General features: G+C 53.4%; 1 protein-coding gene across 1 annotated transcript in view; it reads right to left on the bottom strand.

Annotated features, from left to right (window-relative positions):
* The window catches only part of NEK6 (NIMA related kinase 6), an 85,248-nt gene extending 66,594 nt beyond the window's left edge, over positions 1-18,654 (bottom strand). Inside the window, exon 1 of the mRNA XM_043469522.1 lies at positions 18,493-18,654. The gene's annotated coding sequence lies outside the window, so the exon portion shown is untranslated. The remainder of the gene's footprint in view (positions 1-18,492) is intronic.
* Between the last annotated feature and the right edge of the window lie 2,525 nt (positions 18,655-21,179).

The following is a 21,179-nucleotide window of genomic DNA, read 5'->3' as shown; positions in this document are numbered from 1 at the left end:
ATTCGATCACAGTGACGATACGATGGGCTCCCAGGAAGCACGTTAGAAAACCGCGTCTCTAGCAGATTAATGAGACCGCCTGGAAATCGGGGGAAATAAATGTATTCCCGGGTGGACGCACTCCCATTAACTCCAGCTTCTCATCCCCGGAAAAGAAAAAAAAAATGCAGAAATCCGGATTTAGGGAAAATAACACATCCATGGCACTTTTTCTCCCCTTCCCAAAGCAGCTGCTGTGAGCTTTACATATTTTATCATTTATTCGCACGTTGTCCCCAGCAAGTTGATAGGCGTCGGCCTTGTTTTTCACAAGAAAGCTGTGAAAGAGGCTGAGGGTGTGGAGGTGAGGGGGCCTCCCACCTCAACACCCAGCAGAGGGGCTGCGGTGGTGGGCGGGAGAGAGCCAAAGGTTCTTTTGGGGAGGAATTCCAGCTGCAGGCAGGTGAGAGGCTCTGGGGGAGCCCACACGGGCAACCACAACAGCCTCCCAGTCTCCTGGCCTGACCACCCTCCATAACACCAGACCATTTTCCACACACACTACCAGAAACACTGTCCTGACTATTCCTCCCTCCTTTATCAACCTTCAAAGCTTCCAGATCAAGTCATCATTCCAGAGTGTAGCATCCAAGGCCTCCTGACCTCTGATCCTAATCCCAGCCGACACACGGACTCCATGGAGCCTCTTACCATTTCCTGCCACCTGGAGGTTTCATACCTCCAGCCCCTGCATACCCTGTGTCCTCCATCGAGCCCTCCCACCCCCAAACTGGTCAATCCCTACGGGTCCCCAGGTGCTTCCAAGGGAGATGATCTGGGTTCAGATCCTTGCTGGGTGACTTTGGCTAAGTCACTTTACCTCTCTGAGCCTTGGGTTCACTTAAAAAATGAAGCCATTTACAAGGTGAAGACTACAAGATGACAGCACATGTAAACCCCTGATGGACACGCTGTTAAAAAGAAACAGTAGCAGGAGGAGGAGATGTTGCTTTTTTAAAAAGATAGCTGATAAATCTACGTAAATAATTCCATACTGTTAAGAGAAAAGGACTGGCATTTGCAGAGGAGGCCCCGGGCACGTGGCATGTAGCCTCCACCCAAGCCGGGCCTTTCCGCTCCCAACACGCCCCAGCCACACGCAGGACCCCTGCTCACAACGAAGCCGCTGGGGAGTCAAGAGCCCCTTCAGTCTCTGGCAGGAATTCACTCTTGCTTCCTGATTCTGCCCCCTCCTCCCTCACTCTCAAGTCTGACCCCCTGCAGGCCGGGGTCTCACCCCAGCCCCAGCCCCACCCTAGATCCAGGGATAGGGTCCAAGGGCCAAGAGCTCATCACCCCTTCTTCACTGAGGAGGGCGCTGAGACCGGGCCCATGAGGAATCACTCCCGAGCTCCGGGAATCATTCCCAAGGCCCTGAAGCAGTTCAAGCCACAACAGAACATTCTTTTGAACCAGCATCCTTGGCTTTGTTGCTCCCTGACACAGGGGTCTCTGGGTAGGAGCCCAGAGTGCTAACACCAGGCCCCTCTTCATTTCTGCCCCAGGCTGCCCACCTCTCCCCCGCTCCCCCAGGCCAGCCCCCATCCCCTCTCTTGCAGCGCCCTCCGCCATGGGCTTCAGGGAGCCAGTCCCCCACTCAAGACCCTTCCAAACACCCATCGCTGATAGGACCAAACTCTGGGTCATCACAGGACCACAGGGTCATCACCCACAGGATCAAACCCTTCTTTAAGGAATCACCTGTAGCAGGCCCACAGGGTGTAGGAGTCACAAAATTTCGCCCCAAAGGACAGGTTCCAGCCAGCCAGCCAACCCATCTGCGCACAGCAGAGGCCTGGATTCTAGACACAGTCTCCAAGTTGCAGCTGTCTCCATGGTAGCAGGGCCTGAGGAGCAAACGAAGGGTGCGCCACTTCTCCTCTCTGTCACCCAGACCTTCGCCAGGCCAGGCCTTGGGTTGGGCCCTGCGACCACGGAGGAAAGGGGACTTTCAGCTCTGGAGAGGCTTCGAGTCAAGGGACTGATCAGTCGGTGGGCCTGAAGGGGATAGGGGACATGCCTGGGGGGAAGCACAGGGGGGCGTGGGGCCCAAAGCGGAGTCCTACGCAGTATCCTGAGGTCAAAGGAGCCTCCAGAAGGTGGTGAAGTTTGAGAAGAGAGAAGCAAGGCATTACAGGCCAAGAGAGCCTTGAGTTCAGCATGGCAGAGGGAGGGGGCCTGGTAAGCAGGGGGCGAGGCAGGGGGGTGGTGGGCAGTTGGCATGGACAGTTCTGAACGCCAGTCTGCCCACCTGTGGGCTCTGGGCTCCACGACTGCTACCTCCTCAGCCACCCTTCACCACAGTCCCACACAGTCCCTCCTCAGACCCTGCTCACAAAGATGAAGAGACAGGTTCAGCATCATTGTGTAACAGCAAAGTCCCCCAAGATGCTGGCTCGGCCGTGTGGAATTGGGGGTGTTGGGAGTGAAGCAGAGGCATCTGGACTTGGAGTCCTCACTCTGCTACTTTGTCACCTCTCGGAGGGGCGCTGCTATTCTCCAGAAGGCGGCCCAGGAAAACGAACGAACCCAGGGCCACCACGTTATGAAATAATCTGAAGCAAGTTCTTGGACTCTCTAAGCTTCTTCTGTTTCATCTGTATATGCAGCCAGTGACACCCACTTCCCATGACATGCCCAAAGCAGCGGTGCAGGGTCAGGCATACGGAAGGACCCCCCAAATGCTGGGTCCCCCTCCTTGCCTTCCTCTGAACTCAAGGTGTCAGTTCAGGCTGACCAGTCCTTTCCTTATGTGTCGGGGACAGGGGCCATCCAGCTTGCCCACTTTCCTCCGGGTGGTATCCCAATGCAGCCTGTTAGCCCTTTCCACCTCGGCCCGGGCTCTCAGGACCCAGGGAACCATCCATCTGTGCAGGAGATTGGTTTTTTTCTCTCTGTATCTTTTTTCCTTTCCTTTCCCCTCTAAGCAAAACTGCTTGGCGGCTGCTCCTGCCTCTGTCCCCAAGGCAGTTCCAAAGGGCCCATCTTGTCCCGCAGAAGTGATGGCGGTAATTCCGTTAATGGGAGGCAAGACGGATGGTACCCGGTGCCCAAAGTGTATGAAGCAAGCTGGAATCGGCCGCCCCCAGGGGGGAGGAAAGTGTTGCCGGAACACACCCTCCTTTGGGGCCTTATTAGGTCTTGAAAGAGCTGCCGCGCTCGCTAAAACCTGCTTTTGCCAGCAGAAGCCTCATTTTACAAATATACAACAACACAAAAACCCGTAAATGGGAAGAAAACCCTGAAGATTACGCTCCCCTGCTGCAAGCGAGGCGGCGAGCTGCCACTCACAGCTGAAGTCTTTAGCCTCGTCGACTCTGGGTTTAAATAAATGGGCCTGAACGCCAGCTCAACCATTTTGTGAACACGGAACACGGCTATTCCTTTGCCGTTTAAGGACTGCTTGCCTTTGGTGGGATGGGACAGCTTTGGGAACGTTTTCTTTTAAAAGGCTGATGTCCTAGACACCATAAAGCCCTACGGCCCTCGCATCAGTTCCCAGGGGAATTCACACCCACAGGCCGTCATAACCACCGTCAATCTCTCTTGGCTTCTCCTGCCCTGAGAATCAGTGGCATCTCAAATGCAACTTCACTGTGGAAGGGGTGTCCATTTCCACAATGACCCAAACGGCTCACCCTCTCCCCAGTTTGGGATCACACTGCTGAATTGTCTTGGGGGCTTTGTAAGTGCATACCAAATCACTTCATTTGTGTCCGACCCTATGGACCACAGCTCGCCAAGCCCTTCTGTCCATGGGATTCTCCAGGCAAGAAGACTGGAGTGAGTTGCCATGCCTTCCTCCAGGGGATCTCCCCGACCCAGGAATGCAACTGACATCTTTTAGATCTCCTGCATTGGTGGGAAAGTTCTTTACCACTAGTACCCCCTGGGAAACCCAGGGGCTTTAGTTTGTCCAAATGCAAAATACGTATGTAGGTCAAAGCTGGGATGGACACAGCCAAGGTGAACGAGGGGCACAGCAGTGGTCGTGCAGTCAGGCTGCCTGGGGTTGAGTGACCTCGACAAGCCATGAACCTCTCTGGGCCTCAGCTTCCTCATCCCTAACACAAGGCTCCCCCCACCCACCAGAGCCTAGGAGCAGGAGTAAGTGCAAACCCAGCTCACTGGGAAATGGTCACTTCTCAGTCCACTGAGAGCACTGATGGTCTCTCTATTCTCAGCACCGCTCAGACACATAGGAGGCCACTCCTACTAGAGCCGGGTGGTTTAGGGGGGGTGCTCTGTGAATCAAAGGCCTGGGTTCAAATCCTGGCTCAGGCACAGACCTACTATGAAGCCCTTAGGCAGAGGACTCAGTCTCCTTCTCCCCATCTGTAAAATGGGCCCAAAAGAACCTGCATCACGGGGTCACTGAGGGGAGTCACCGTGATAATAACTGGTTAGGGCCTGCCCGGGGTGGCCCCAGGGACCAGCAGCCCTGAGAGGGAGCCGGTGAGAATCCTGGGGGAGCCTGAGAGACACTCCCACCTCCCACCTGGGAAAACCACATTCTTAAAGACATCTGAAGTAAAACGACCCCAAGAGGCCAATCCAGGCCCCCTGGGAGAGCGGGGACCTTGAACAACAAGCAGCATGTTAAATCCCCAGCAACTGCCGTCTCCGGGAGACTTCGGGGACCATCACTCCACCAGGTAGCCCCCGACCATGGCCCCCGGTCACCTGTCTCCAACCCCTGGGTCAGTGACCTACTTCCCCCACTTCCTATTTTCTGGCTGTTCTCCCCATGGAAGTGCCAGCTCCGTCCTGTCTCTTGCTTGTTGTGCATCTTAGGTCAGTGTCCAGATCTGTGGAATCAATGAATGACCAAGCAAAGCAAGAAAGGGATGAACTCCCTGGAGAGGGCGGCTCTGGGCTGAGGAACTTCCAACGTGTCCCAACGTGGAAAAGTGCTCCCAAGGCTCATAGGTGCCACCAAGACGCAGTCCTCGCCCCACAGTGTCATGAATTGCCAATACGGAAACAGCCACCAACTGCCAAATGCCCGTTTTGTATTCTGGGATCACAAAAACCCCCCAGAGACAGGAACTGAAATCACCCCTTGATTTGCAATAAGAAAACCAAGGCCCCAGTGGGAAGCGACAAGCCAAGGAGACACGGTGAGCAAGAGGCAGAGGTGTGACTTGCATCTGGGTGTGTCTAACCTACCTTCTCCTGCCTCCTTCTCCGATCCTAAGAGTAGCCCCAGGGCTGGCTGGATCCTGGAGGAGAAGAGATGGAGCTGCAGCTTCAGGACAGCTCCCTACCAAGAAGGGGGACTTCCCAGAGGCAGGAGCCTGCAGACAGCAGCTGCTGGGGTCCAGCTCCCTGCCCGTTCCACTCACACAAACTGGTGGGGGCAGTGTCCCAGCCAGGCAGTGACCCAGCCACCCAGCTGTGCCTGGGATTGTGTGCAGAGCAGTGGTTTGATGGGTCAGCTGGGCTTGGGTGCAAATCTGCTTTCAAACCAAGTGGCTTATGGCTTTGTACTGATGGCTTTGTTCTCTGAATTTCAGTTATCCTCATCAGGAAAATGGGGGGAGCCTACCATTGTTGCAAAGGTTAACTAAGGCATCACAGATAAAGCACTTGGTCAGATCGCCAGTCCACAGTAGGTACTGAATACTAAGCATTAGTTAACTTTCCTGAGCTTCCCTCATTCATATTTTTGGGGGTGGCCAGACAGACGTCCTGAAGCTGCACCCCACCACCCCCCCACCCCCCCGATTCCAGGGCTGGGAACAGCATGGGTGCCCAGCCCCCTCTGATCTCTGGGGCACCACCTGCTTGGCATTGTTCCCGAGGAAGCAGGTCAGCAACCTTATCATTTGATTTCTGACCCTTGTCACTCAGGAAGTTAGAGGGGATGGGTCTGTCAATGCAGGAACGTCCGGCAACAACATAAGGGATTACAGCAGGGAGGGGGGCATTTCCGAGGGGGCCCATGATCACGAAGTGTCCTTCTCGAGAGGCCCAGGGTGAGGAAGGAGGCCAGCAGGCCACCGGACAGCAGTCACATCCGGGGCCAGCGGTCTGCCGAAGGTACCTGTAGCAGAACTCTCCCAGTAAGACTGGCCGCGGTTTTGGGCCGAGATCCGACACAGGGACCCTGTTCTTTCTGAAAGGTTACAGTCCTCCCATCAGGGCCAGCTTCACAGGCAAATGGCCATGTCGTCGTATCTGGACCTGTCCTCAGCAGGAAGCCCCTTGCTTGGGGTTTCAATGCTCTGTGTTCACTCTCTTGAAAGCCCACTTTATCTTTGAACTTGCATTTTCTAAGTGAAGTAATGCTGCACGTGCTGGGGGTGTGGAGCTTCACCTTGGAGTGTTGGAGTGGTCCTGCCTTGCCCAGGGTCACAGCTGCCTGCTCCCATCCTCCCTCCCCCCAACCCCCAGTAACTTCTGACGTTCTCCACTCTTGACAGGGGCCTGGGTGCAGGCAGGCGGGAGGTGGGGTCAGGCGCATCTCCTGCCAAGCCACAGAGCAGGGCCAGGGGCATCTGCTAGGATCTGTATTCGCTCTGTGAGGGTCCCTGTGCCCAAGGTATCGTGGCATTAAATAGCAAATTAAAAACATCACAACAGGTGGGGAGAGAGACTGAGAAGGGAAGGAAAAAGCTTTCTTCCTGCTTTCTGGATAAGGGGATCTACATTTTCATTTTGTACAGGGCCCCCAAATTACATAGCTGGCCCTGTCTTCCATTTACTTCCTGACCCTTGGGGACACCCCTGGGCTTCGACAGAGCTAGAAGACACTGCTGCCAAGTCTAAGGCCATCACTGCCCAAGGAGCTTCTTAGAACAAGGCCCCCCCACCCCTTACCCACCCTGCCTCCCGGTCTGGTCCTTTGAAGTCCCATCATTGGTCACTTATGGTTGTCTTGTGGACCAGGCTGGGGAGGTGACGATCAGCTAGATCGCAGGACAGGACCTCTGGCAGCACCGTCAGGCGTGGGGGGCCGGTCCAGCAGAGAGGCAGGGAGCGGGTGGAGGGAAGACCTGGCATAGGCAGGCTGCCTCCCAAAGGCAGGGGCATGGGGTTGGCTCTGGGAGGCGGGAAGGGGCCCTCATCTGTAAGGCAGGGACCCCTGACTCACCGCCTGGGGCTACTGGAGACTGAAGGGGCTCCCTTGCTGGAGGGGTGTCCCTGGCCAGTCGGCGTGGACAGTGCAGGGAGTGGGAACAGCACAGGCAGACCCTGAAGCAGGGCAGCCAGCAGTGAGCTCCCCAGCTGACTGCAAAGCCAACAAGGAAACAAAAACAAGGTGGAGGCCATATCCCGAGCCCCTACCGCGTGCCAGGCTCCTGGCTGCAGTGGCCTAACCTTACCACTGGCCCCCTCCTGGGGCAGATATTTATTCCTGTGGTTTCTATTCCCACTTGACATCTTACAGACATCCCCTTCCTTTCTGCAGTTTGTAAAGTCCAGTTGGTACCGAGCCTGGGGTCAACCAGGTTTTTCTCGTCACGGCGAGAGCGGAATTCACAGCAACTAAGAGCTCAGACCACACAGTTGGGCCACCCCCAGCTGCGTGCCCCTGGGGTGGATCTGACCTACCCTGGGCCTCAGTTTCTCATTTGTAACTTGGGGTTAATAAAAGTCCCATCCTGGAGGGGGTTGCTATGAGGGGTAAGTGAGGTGATGTGAGTGCAGGCACACAGCAAAGTGCCATGGCCGGGAAACCCCAGATCACCCGATGAGAAGTCTGAGCATCGCACGTGCTTCTCGGGACCGGGCGAGTCTGCTCCCTCCTTCCTAGCATCTGCCACGACTCTGCTCCGAGACTGCTCTCTCCCCCCATTGTCATGTCACATCAGTCCATAAATATTTAAACAACATGTCATCAGATTATTATAACATATGATCTATAGCACTGATGTGCTGCAGTTCTGCGCATTTGGGCTTCGTTTTCAGAATATCGAGACATAAAATATTTATGTATTTAGCCAACCACGAGATCTCACATTCTGTCTCAGAACGCTGGGTGGTGGCAAGACGCTGAACTGAGACGTCACGTGTGAAGGGGATGCCTTGTTCTCACGTCGGTTCCTGGGGCCTCTGGATTGTCTCTGGTTCATTCCGGGGACGTCATTGTGCGGCCTGTGAACGGTGGCTGACTAGGTTTATCATAGCAAGTGGAGGGCCAGGAATGAAAAAAAGCCCCGTAAGATGGACCTAGAGTTCAAATCCCTTGGATGCTCTCATGTTCCTTTCTGGATCTTCACAGGTCTGCACATAGTAGGTGCTCAGCAAATGTCCACTGGGATGTAAGTTAATTCACCTGCTGCCCACAGCACTGCCCAATGGGCTGGCACCCAGCAGGGATTCAGTTATAATTGCTCCCCTGTTTCATTCCCCACCCCCTGCAAGTGCCCAGCATCAGGCTTGGCCTGGAGTAGGATCCAGTGAATGTTGCTGGATGAACAGCAATTGAAGGAATAAATGCGTGACCAGATAAATCACTTAATTAGCTAATGAATGAATGAGGGATAATGACTCCCTGTCTGCTGGTCCGAATTATATTGTGTAAGACCCTCCTCCTGAGAAATAAAAGCTCTCCAATAACTCATAGTGGGTAGGCAAAGGGGTTTTTCTGGGTAATTAAATATCTCGATTGTTAACATTAGCACATCACAGTGACCATATGTCCCGGAATTTTCAGCACTGTGCAGTTTCAAAGATGCCACCCCCTAAGCCATGCGAGCATCCAGGAACTTCTCACACACCATCAACCAAATATCTTCTTGCAAACTGCCTCTTCTGTCCCCAGATGTCACTAAAATGCTTTTACAGACCACTGCCATCTTGGGTGTTTGGAAACAGTGGTCACGTGTCCAACCTATAGACGATCGACGTCTGATGTCCCAGGAGATCATAAAAATATTCGCAAATGAAAGTTGTTGGCTTAGAGTACAAGTATTTTCTTTGTGTGTTCTCCAAATGTCGTGCTGTCACCATCGAGAGCGGGCAGGCCCCACCTTTGTCCCCAGCCTCTGGCACAAAAACCCAGTCCTCGTTTCCTCTTGGGTTGGCTGAGGAGGTTGGCATTTAAAACAAACACAAAAGGCCACTAAAATTCCTTGGGGAGACGAACAAAGGAAATGCACACACACTGAGTCAGGCACTCCAAGTCCATGCTTGAGATCGCGGTGTAACTAAATCCAGCCAGACTTGGCTGCACCCGCCAAACACATGGGGTGGGCTTCCAGTCTGTCTGCCATGTGGTGCCCAGTGGTCCTGCCATCTGGGCACCCACCCTGGTGGCCCACCAAGGCCACACCAAGCTAGGGAACGGTCTCCTTTTTCAACCCAGGATTCCTTGCTTTCTGGACGGGGGGCAGAATTGGAGCTCCTGTTCACTTGCTACACAGCAAATGTCTGTGCCTGAGGTGCTCGGGAGAGTTAATCTCTACCCCTTCCCCAAGCAGCCCCCAAAAGATATGCCTTCTAAAAAAATCAGTGTGCCTGACAGAAAACACAGCTTTAAGACAAGTTGCCCACCCAGTCCTACCCAAAGCCCCTCCTCTACAGACTACCAGCAGAATGGGAGCCACCTCTGCAGAAAAGGGGCAGAGGAAGGAGAACCACCCCCCCAACTCTGGGAGGGAACCGTTGTGTTTAGGTTCCTCCTTCTTGGAATAATCCAAGGACGAGTCTTTCTGTAAGAAACCTCTCTGCACAGGGAGGCTCTGTCACACACAACTCAGCCCTTTGCTGCCCACTGGGAGGAATGGGGGGGGGTCCCTAAAGTCAGTCAACTTCGCCACCAGCTCAGTAACTCCATATAAACATTCTTTTTGCGGGGGGGGGGGGGGGGCTGTGTGGGCTCTTCCTTGCAGTACACAAGTTCTCAAGTTGTGGGCTCTAGAGTGGGGGTATACAGGCTCAGCTGCCCCATGGCATAAGATCCCACACAGCCAGGGACCGAACCCAAGCCCCCTGCACTGGAAGGCAGATTCTTAAGCTCTGCACCACCAGGGAAGTCCCTAAACATTCTTCGAGGATTCTGCCACTCATCCACTTAAAACTCTCCATTCATTCAACAAATGTTAACTGAGCACCTATTACTGCTAGGCACCGTGCTGGACACTGAGGTTTAGCTGAAGCCCACAGGCCAGGTCGTACCCTCATGGAGTCGTGGTCCATACAGGGAGGCAGATCACAAACACAGCAAATACACGGTATCAGGGACAGGCAGGGGCCTTGAAAAAAAATAAAGCCAATCCAGGGAATGGGGAGTGAAGGACGTGGGATTAATTCTGACAGGGTGGGGATGGTGGGTCTCTTTGGAGAAGTGACTTTTTCAGTGTCCTGCTGAAGGCTAGGAGCAAGTCACGGGAATATTAGGAGGAAAAGGGTTTCATGAAGCCAGGACAGCAAGTGCAAAGGCCCTGAGGTAGGAGTTCGCTTGGCATGTTTGAGGAAGAGTAGGAAGGCTGTGTGGCTGGGGCAGAGTGAATGAGGGGGAGACTGGTGAAGAGTAAGGCTGCAGAAGTAGCAGGGCCCTCCTGCTCTTGCAATGAAGACCCAACCTCACAGATCCTGGGGGACTTGGCTCCGGGGGACCTCCTCTCCTACTATTTGTCTCTTGGTTCATACTATTCCTTCTAGCTGCCCAGAGGCCCTCTCCGATGCCCTGGGCCTGGCCACTAACTCACAGCCCACACAACCGGCACTTCCAGATGGCAGCCTTCAGACCTGGCCACATGACATAGGCTTCTCACAACACGAAGGCTGGTGGTGATTAGCACCACGTAGCCTGGCTTCTCTGTTTCTGTGTCGATCAAACGGGCATAGTGGTACCTGAGTCACAGAACCGCAGGAGGATGAAGTGAGTTAATCCACATAAAGGGTTACAACAGAATGTAGCATGTAGTGAGTGTCTGGGACAAAGGCTCTATTGAAGGGCTCACAGGCTGAGGAAGTGGCAGGAAGTTCCTGGCTTTGCACAGCCTGGGGTCTGCCCGCAACCCTGGACCCCAGTCAGGCTCCCAGCTCCCCGTCCCACGGCCACACCCACCCACTCACCCTTAGTTTTACCTGCCCTTTATCTCAGCCTTCTCAGGCCTCCAGGCCTGGACATCCTGCCTAGCAAACCTCATGTCTCTCTCAAGGCTGGGGAGCCCCTCCCTCCTGGAAGCTCCCCCTCGCCCCCGCCCACTTCCCCAGATAGTGAGTCCCAAAGGGTGCCTGCTGCAAACTGTTCACAAGCACCCACAATGGGGTCATGACGCAACTTCTGTCCCTACCCGGTGGTGAGAGGCCCAGGGGCGGGGCCGTTAGAGGGTCTTGATGCCAGCTCCCGGGGTTAACACTTGACCCAGAAAGTCAGGACATATTTCTTCAGTGAATGAGTGGACGGATGACCACACAGCAGCCAGCAAGGGCGTATCTGGTTAACAAAATGGAGTCCACTCAACCCACACAACACTGAGTGGTCTGTTTCTGTACTGAACTTTTCACCCTAGCCTGGGCCCAGGTGCCATGACCAGAGCCGTGGCCTGAAAGTTGAGAGAATGATCTGATTTCAGCCACAGAACCGCCACAGCCTGTGTGGGAGACCTTAGGCTGGTCGCAGCCTCTCTCTGGGCCTCATTCTCCCCATCTGTAAAATGAGAGGCTTTTAAGTTTTTACTTTTAAGCATCAGAAACTTTCCTTATAAAAATGTTTTTCCACATAAAATTAACCATCTGAAAATTAAAACTTAAGGGGCATTTAGTACATTCCTAATGTTGTGTAACCACAATCTCTACCTAGCTCCAAAGTACCTTCATCACCCCAAAAGGAAACCCAGTATCCATTAAGCAGTTTCTCCCCATTCTCCCCCACACACCCCACACCACAATCTGCTTTCTGTCTCTAAGGATTTATAGATTCTGCATATTTCATATAAGAACCTTCTCTTATTAAAATGACCCCTGAGCAAAACCTCCTTATATAAAACAGGTTAAGATGAGTCGGGTTGCCCCCTCCCCCTTCAGAGAAGTGATATCCCTCATCCTTAGCGGCCTCTCAGGGGAAGCTCTGATCCCAAGACCTTCCCTTTCAGAATTCTAATCCTAAACTTGGATTTCTAAGGCAAATCCCAGAATCAGTGCCCCAGAATCAAGAGCCTTGCTCCTGGTGTTACTTGCCCATTTGCCAGATGAGAAAGTAGAGGCTGGGCCCATGTGAAGCCCCAGCCTGAGGCGACTGCTGTGGAGGTGCGGGATTCAGAGATCTCCAGAGCCCGCTGAGGCCCTTCCCTCCCCACAAACACCATGGCAGGGTCTCGGATGTGAAGAGCTGGACAAAGGCCCACAGAAGCCACCTCAGGAAGGTGGCCAGTCCCGAGAGATGAAATCTCTCCTCTCAGAGAAGACAATCCAGCTTGAGGGAACCCCAGGAGCTTAACTGAACTGAAGTGAAAGTTGCTCAGTCGTGTCCGACTCTTTGTGACCCCATGGACTATGCAATCCAAGGAATTCTCCGGGCCAGAATACTGGCGTGGGTAGCCTTTCCCTTCTCCAGGGGATCGTCCCAACCCAGGGTTTGAACCCAGGTCTCCTGCATTGCAGGCGGATTCTTTACCAGCTGAACCACAAGGGAAGCTTAAGAGGGGGCGCCAAACATGCACAGACTCCCTCAGCCCTCGCTGCGCAGACCCTCTGTGAGGACCCTGCCGGCAGAGAGGGCCACCTGCTCACTTCCAACCGAGAACAACCTGTCCCGGCCCAGGTCTATGACAGCTGCTCCGTCCGCACAGACCTCTGATGGGGCTGACACTGTGTAAATAATTAACAAAACATATGCCTCGCTTAATAACACACTGAGGCTGACACAGCTCTCCGGGCCTCCCAAGACCCTCCAACTCCAAGAGGACACACCAAAAACTTGTAAGGTTCACTTTCCTCGCCATGGTGGGACAGCAGAGGGGCGGTAGGTAGACAAGAAAGCAAAATACTGATTTCAAAACATTTCCCTGAGATGCCCAAGGCCACCCTGACATTTAAATCCTGCGTCTTTCCAAATTGTCACTGTCTCCCCCACGATCTATCTTGAGGGTCACGGTCAGAGAAAACTGCTTCAGCAGCACCTGGGGGGGCCCCCCGACAACCTCCCTTTCAGCCTTGTTTCAGGCCTCAAGATACAGGGGCACTGAAAATGTTTCTGACAAAGAGATGACCTTCCCGGCCCTGTGACCCTGGGAAGGTTCTTGGTAATTCAATAGTTCCTAGTCTCTCATTAAACACTTACGTGATGTTACCCACATGCCGTGCATATTGTACGCATTATTTTAGTTCTTCCCTCACATTTTATGAGGTCATAACACTATCCCCGTTTTCCGGATGAGGAAACTGAGGCCCCCAGAGATGACTGACTTCACAAGTGGCAGGTCTGAGCCTCCCACCGCAGTCATTGACTGCCAAAGCTCACATTTTCAATGTGATTGTGAGTGAGTGCCCTCCTCTCCCTGGGCCTCAGTTTCCATTCTGTAAAATGGGCACACAGGTCTTCTCTGGATGGCAAGCCTACTGAATTCTTCATGTGCAGCCTGGACTGAGGAGAGCCAAGTTTATAAAGTAACAGTGTCCCCATGCAGGGCTTCCCTTGTGGCTCAGCTGGTAAAGAATCTGCCTGCAATGGGGGAGACCTGGGTTCAATCCCTGGGTTGGGAAGATCCCCTGGCCTGGAGAATTCCATGGACTATATAGTCCATGGAGTCGCAAAGAGTCAGACACGACTGAGGCAGGTCTCTTCCCAACAATCTCCAGTTTCCAAGACTTTGAGGACAACCAGGAACCAGAGAGGGACTAAACACTAGTGGCCTCAACTACAACTCAGGGGCCTTAAGAAGTTCTCCTTAAATGAGCACCGTCCCTTCCCCCAGACCAATTCTGAAGTGTGAGGGTTAAACAACTCCAAGGAAACACAGGGTCTGCAGGCTCTCAATGGCCGCCTCCCTCCCCCTTCCCTTGTCAAATTCCTTCACACTCTATGGAATTCCTACATAAAGCCCCTTTTTCTTTTCTGTGAGGTCACCATCACGCAGATGTCTAAGAGAGAGAAAGACCGGCTCCACGCGGATCAAGGCCGTTGGAACTGAATGCCTTTCAGATCCCAGCTGGCCACCTTTCAATTCGTCAGGCCTGTCACTCGCCCCCCACCGCACCCCCCACACAGAGCCAGCTACAGCGCCGAGTTGGTTTGGGGTGCAGTGATCCTGCTGTAGACGCCAAGAAGGCGTGGCTCGGAGACCCGGCCTTTGCCACCAGACCACCGGAGAAGCGGTCTGTGGAAAAATCCAGAACTGGAGACAACGGCAGAGGCTATGTATGAGGGTCTGTTTTCACACAAGCAAGTCTTGTTAGAGGGACAGATGTCAAAACGCTAGATCACTCTGCAAGTCCAAGTTCCCAAACTGAATGTCACAGGAAATTACACCACCAACCGATTTGCCCCAGTGTCAGCTTCTGTCTGGATGTCAAGTCAGAGGAGGACGTAGGCTTAATTCAGTTTGGGCCAAAGGAAGGGACTGTGTGGATGTCACCCACATGAGGCAGGGCTGGATGAAGCCATTGGCCTGATTTTTTCCTCTTTAAACTAACATTTTCCCAAAGACTATCTTGTCACTACCCAAGAGTCAGAAGTGAGAAAATGGCCAAGTACCAAAAAGCCACTAAGGGTCTTTGGCCAAGCTGGGCCATCCATCGCCCCGCTCACTTCAAACCAATTTCACAAACACTCAGACAACCCCTTATTCCACAAGCACCCTCTCCCCAGAGCTCCAAGTTCTGACCACCATCCGAAGCAATGGTCAAGGCAAGACCCGTGGCATGGGCAAAACCGCTTCCTAAGAATGACATCAGCAAAGAAAAAAAAGAGAGAGAGAGAGATAAAAATGTAGAAAGGAGGACTATTTTTACCTCCCTAAATCACAGGCCAGACGGGAGAGAAATCCACCATGCCAGAAATGTGGCTGGGCCTTCACACAAGATCTATTATTTCACACCTTAAATTAATGCATCTCAAGGCAATTTGCAAATGTTCATCAATTTGCAGAACACACTCAGAAGGGAGAGAGATACCTTTTCCTTTCAATACCAAAGGACACGCACAGGAGCAACCCACACCCCAAACCACACAGATCTCTGCACACAGCATTCCATTCTAGTACACTGTCGTATAAACCGTGATGTAAATTGGAAATGAACTGGGAAGAGAGACAGACACGGACTGAAATGGCAAGTGACAAGAAGCCTACGTAGAAATGATGCTGTTGTCGGATATTCAGAATTGAGGGTCAGGCCCCGCAGAGGTAACTCGCCATCACCAGCGGTCAGCATGCCAGGCTCTTCCTGAGGGCAGTGTCCTAGCTTGCTTCCTCCCCACACAAGACTGGAGGTGCCAACCCATATTTAATCTCGGATGACTCACCAGGGCCCTCCACTCTCCACCCTCCAGCTCGCTGGCTTGGTCAGACCCGAGAATGGGAAGGGAATACTCTTCTCTTTTTGACAATTGTTTTGACACTTCCCTTCTGAAACCAATTTTTGGCACTTCTAGAGGAAAGAAGAAATGTTAACTGTGGCCCTTTCTATCTGATAGCACTGGCCCTGGGTGTTGGTCACCTGCACCAGAGGGGCCGGAAGGGAGGAGCAAGGCTGGCAATTCCCTCAGGAAGACTTCTCCCAGGAGTCTGGAGCCCAGCAAGCAACCACAGCAGGACAAAGGCAGACAGACCTGGTTTAAAATTAAGAACCTCAACTCTGCAATCAGAGATGTGGGTTTGGATCCTGACTTTGCCATTTGCCAGTCAATGACCTTGCCCAAGTTACTTAACCTCCATCTTCCTCTCTGTAGGATCAGAATAACAACCCCAAACCTTTACACTGCGCCAGACACGTGGTACACAGCCACTGTGACTTTCCAGGTTCAGTGGGAAGATGAAGGGCTCTGCTCAGTCAAGCTTGGGTTCAAATTCAAGGTCAACAGCATATCAGCATGGAATCTTCTGTAAGCTGTTTAATCTCTCTGTGCCCTAGTGCCCTCATCTGTAAAATAGGCATCATTGATTGTTCCCATTTCATGGTGTTGGTGAGTGGACTGAATGAAATAAGGCACTTAAAGCTTTTAGTACCATGCTCAGCACATGGAATACCCTTAACAAACAGTGGCCATTAGCCATAGTGCATAACTTCCATAAAATTACGCACATCATTTCATCACTGAGCCTCAGTTTTCTCATCTGTAAAATGGAGATAATAACCCCTACCTCACAGTGAAAACTAAGTGTATGTACGCAAAAGCACTCAGCACCTGGTCCAGTGGAAACAGGATGGGCTTGAAATCAGGCAGGGGACAGGATTCTGCCTCTGCCTCCTCTGTGGTCCCAGGTTTGAGCTCTCAGAGCCTTAATTTCCTTGTGCATTTAAAGCCATAACTGTCTCCACAGCCTAACTTGTGGAAGGATTACGGTGCCCAGAACAGTGTCCAGCACACAGTGGGTGCTTCATAAATGTGACTTCCCTTCCCCTGCTTTCTTGTTCGAAGCCTCCAGAAGTGCCATTTGGCAATGGCAGGAGCTCTGTTTCTTCAAACCTGAGCGGCCCTCTACCCACATCAACCTGGGCTGCTGCTTAAGTCTGAGACTTTATTTTGTGGAGGTAGAAACTACTTTTTAGTCATTTCCGAAGCAGACGGGACGGCAGAGGCTGACAAACCACAGGGACCATTTTAAATCCTGGGCCTTTCTTCTGGGAAGTTAGGCAAGAACCTTCCCAAATGTTTGCCCGTGGGGCTCTCTGCCAGCGAGTGACTCATCCACAGCTCCCCACAGGCATATTTTATTTGGGGGTGGGGGATCGGGGGAGGGCCTGGCCTTGCTGGGGGAAGGGGAGGCCGCTTTTCCAGCACACCCAGAGGTGGGTTTTGTTTTTCATTTTTTAGAACAAAAAAGAAAAAGAATGTGGGTCGTTTTTGTTTCCTTCCAGGTTTTGTTTGCTGAAAGAAGACGTCCAAAGTTCACTTGGTAAGCTGCTGCGTGGGGAACAGGCGCTTTCAGCCGGCTCTGCATCCCTTTCAATGAAATTCTTCTTCCATTAACGCCATGGCTTTTAAAATGTGCCTCCAAGGTTCGCCTGCGCACACACTGAGCTCCTAAGACGACATGTTCCCCTCAGAAAGGCAAGCCGAATTTTGACACTCCAGAGGAACTAGGGAGCTCCAGGTTTTAAACTTTGCCTTAAAGCAGTTAAGACTTTCGACTGCAGAGATTTTCAACATTTATAAAGCACACACACAAAAAACCTGTCAATCAGAACTTCAAGGACAGATCTCAGAAGACTGTGTCCCAAGCCTGCTCTGATCAATTTGTCACCATCTGAGGGGCTCCCTCCTGGAGCCCAGGCTCCATGCAAATAAATTAGATGAAGATCTATCTACTTAGCAAGGCAGGCAGAGAGAGACCCCCACATACACAGACAAGTATCCCGGGACCCCTGGTCTCCCCACTGGTCTCCCCAGGGGCAGCTGCACCCCAGGCCTGGGGAAAGGGTTAAAATGCACCAGGGCCAGAGAGGGGCCAGAATAAAGCCAGGGGACCCAGAAAAGTATTTAGGAAAATTGAACACAAGTCCTCCAGGGCCAGGCCAAGAGTCTCCAGCTCCGTCTGGAGCCCCATGGAGGGTCCTGCCAGTGGCCCTGCCCAGGCCGGGCTGGGCTGTGACGTCTGACCCCTTCCTCTCATTTACCAGCGATGGCCCAGCACCCACGGGGCGCCCAGGCCAGGCATACTTCTCTCCATGGGTTCCCTGGCATGGGAGCCAGCGGCGGGCACATCAGGGCGGTAGGCCTGGTGGGCGCAAAGGGGGCCTCGGCCTCTACAGCAAACACACTCACACACTCCTGTATACAAGTTACACCCTCACATCCACACATGCACGCTTTTGTCCTCAAAGGCTCATAAACACGCACACAAATCACTTGCGAACACTCACACGTGTGCGCGCACGCACATAGCCCCCAGAATCCACACATTCTCGGTCACAAAAATGAGATCTCCCATGAAGCGCCTGGCACATAGTAAACACTCAATAAATGGGTTAAGTGGGAGCCTGGCCCGCTTGCCCCGCACTCACTCACACCAAACCCCACGACCCCGACGCTCCGCGGTGCACAGGCACCAACTCGGCCACAGGCACGCGCACACTCCCGCGAACACACCCGGAGTGGCACAGGGACACGCCGCCCACGCGCGCTCGGAGGCACGGCCCGGGACACACTCAAGACTCGCACGCTCACGCTCGCCCCGACCTCCCGCGTGCACACCCGCCCGCTCTCCCCCGCGGAGCCTCGGGCGCGCGGGCGGGCACGCGCACCTCCCTCGGCCCGTCTGGGTGACGGCCCTGCGGCCCGGCCCCCGCCCCTTCCCCGACCCGATCCGGCTGGGCCTCGGGCCCCAGGCCACTCACCGGCTCGCGGGCGGGCTGGGCTGCTGGCGGGAGGACCGGCGCGCGGACCGGCGGGCGGCCGGCGGGAGCGGTGGGTCCCACACGAGTTGGCGGCGCCGCGGCCGCACGCTCGTCCGCTGGGTTCCGCCGCCTCCTGCGCGGGCCCGCGCGCGCGCTCCCGCCCCTCCCCGCCGCGGGCCCGCGCCGCCCCCTGTGCTCGTGCGCGCTGCCGCCACGCAGGCTTGGGGGCGCGCCGGGCGGCGCCCTCTCCACGGCAGGGTTAGCCTAGGAGCCCCTCCCATTTCAAAGCTGGGGAAACTGAGGCCCAGACTCTCACTGTGAGTCGGGCCCAGCGTCTCCCCTTCTTCTCAGACTCTAGACACTTAGTGTTAGGGTCCGCAGTCAGTCAGCCCGGTGGACCCCCCCATGCATCTTTGGGTACCCACCACTTAACATTGCTCAGTCACAGCCCAGGTCCTATTGAAACTGGCTAATCAACAAGCACTTATTTCACGCCTGCTGAACGCGGGCACTGAAGGAGGCTCCAAGGGTATCTCCAAGTGGTGACTACGCCACTCTCTGCCCTCAGAGGGCCAAGGTCTCCTCATCTGTAGCTCCCCACTTCCTGTGGACCCCAAGACCAGTAAAGGTCAGTATGCAAAGATTTCTGGAAGAAGTGAGAGGCTATTAATGAATGCCTAACACTCCCTCTGAGGAGACAAGAGTCCACCTGGGGGCCCAAGGGCAGCAGCTCAGTTCCCTGCTTCACTTCCTTGGAGGACCCCACCCCACAAAGTTGGCCCAAACAGTTCCTGTTTCCACACTCTGGGCTTTTCCTCCACATGCAAAACTGTGCTGTGTCCCCCAGGAGGGCAGGAACCAAGGCCTGAAACTGGCTGCCTGCCAGCTGCCCAGCTTGGTCACTGTGCTGGACACCAGGGGATGCCCACTGGGCCTGTTTGCCCAGTGAGTGAGCATGTTTCAACTGGCTGGAATCTCTGACAACAACTGAACACCCACTGTGTGCTGGACTGAGGGCTGCACACTCTGCCAGCCTGGTGCTGTTCAATCCCACAACCATTATTTGAAGGAGGCTTTGTGCTGCTTTCATGCCCATTTTACAGATGGGGTAAATGAGGCCTGGAACTGAAGCTTACGTGTGTGTGTCCAATCGTGTCCGACTCTGTGACCCCGTGGACTGTAGCCCACCAGGCTCTTCTATCCATGGGATTCTCCAGGCAAGAATACCGGAGTGGGTTGCCTCTTCCTACTCTAGGAGATCTTCCTCACCCAGGGATCACACCTATGCTTCTTGTGTCTCCTGCATTGGCTCTGCCACTGAGCCACCTGGGAAATCAGAACTGAAGCTGAGAGAAGCAAATTCCCTTGTCCATAGTCACCCAGCTGATAAGTGGTTGAGCTGGAAACTGGACTGTAGACGGTCTGAGTCCAGTGTCTGCATGCCCAATCTAGCAACATACCTCAGTGCTGCTGATACTAGAAGGGACAGCAGTCAGTCCGGTCCAGAGGAACCAGCCCTTCCACAAGCCTACACCAGTCTACAAATTGGTTAGCCGTTAGCTGGGGGTCTGTCTACAGCCTTACCTCACATGATATACTTCACAATAAGTGTCAGGTAGGTTAAAGAGTTAAATATAAAAAATAAATGTTGCATAAAACAGTAGAAAGTATTAGAAGTTCTGAGACAATATATGGCAGTCTTACTAGTAGGTGAGTGATATTGGCTATATTTGTGCAGCAAATATTCATTCATTCACTCAACACATATCTCCCAGTGCCTTCTATGGCTCAGATGCTATTCTAGGCACTGGGATACTATGATAAAGAAAATATAACCCGGACTGTCATGGGGCTTCAACCTAGGGGTGAAGGGTAGGGAAGAAAGAAAAGTGTCTGGCATGGCAAGGAAAATAGGTTTGGTGGAAAAAATAAAGCAGGGAAGAGGGAGGAGAGCCCCCCAGGGGTGCTTTCTCATAGAGAGTGCTGGGAGAAGGCCTCTCTGATGAGGTGATATTTGAATGCAGGTTTGTATGAGGGAGTGAGGAAAATGGTCTTCTGTGTGTAGGACAGGCCCCATACTCCAAGGACCTGAAGGGTCATGCTAGTAAGCTATGGAGCAAGAACCTGAAATTCCTCTTTGAAGGAAACTGATAGCAGCACCAGACCACTGAGAAAAGAAGCTCTGAGGGGACTTTCCTGGTGGTCCAGTGGTCAAGAATCCACCTTTAAATGCCAGGACACAGATTTGATCTCTGGTCCGGGAACTGAGATCCTGCATTCAGCTGAGTCCAGGCACTACTGAGCCCACACACCACAGTGAGGATCCCATGGGCTGCAACCAAGACCAGATGCAGCCAAAAAAAAAAAAAAAAAAAGTCTTATTAAAAAGAAAAAGAAGCACCCCACACATAATCTGTGTAAGAATCTATCATTTGTAAAGTCTGTTCCCATCCTCACAGAGCCCCTGTAACAGATACTTCCAATGTCCTCTTTTGCCAGTTAGGGAACTGAGGCTCAGAGAGGTCAAGACATCGGCCCATAGGTCACACAGCCAGCCGCCAGCAGCAGAGATAGGTCTGGCTGCAGGCCAGCTGTTGGCTGCTGCTGAGTGTTAGGAGACTGAAGAAGTCCTTCACTGCCTTCCCTCCATCTGGGCATATCATTCAGGAACCGGAGGGGCTGGGGCA

This window comes from Cervus canadensis, chromosome 5 (genome assembly GCF_019320065.1).
Source record: "Cervus canadensis isolate Bull #8, Minnesota chromosome 5, ASM1932006v1, whole genome shotgun sequence".
NCBI classification, from domain to species: Eukaryota; Metazoa; Chordata; class Mammalia; order Artiodactyla; family Cervidae; genus Cervus; species Cervus canadensis.
The sequence above is the reverse complement of the archived record's forward strand: the minus strand, read 5'-3'. Positions and strand labels throughout refer to the sequence as shown.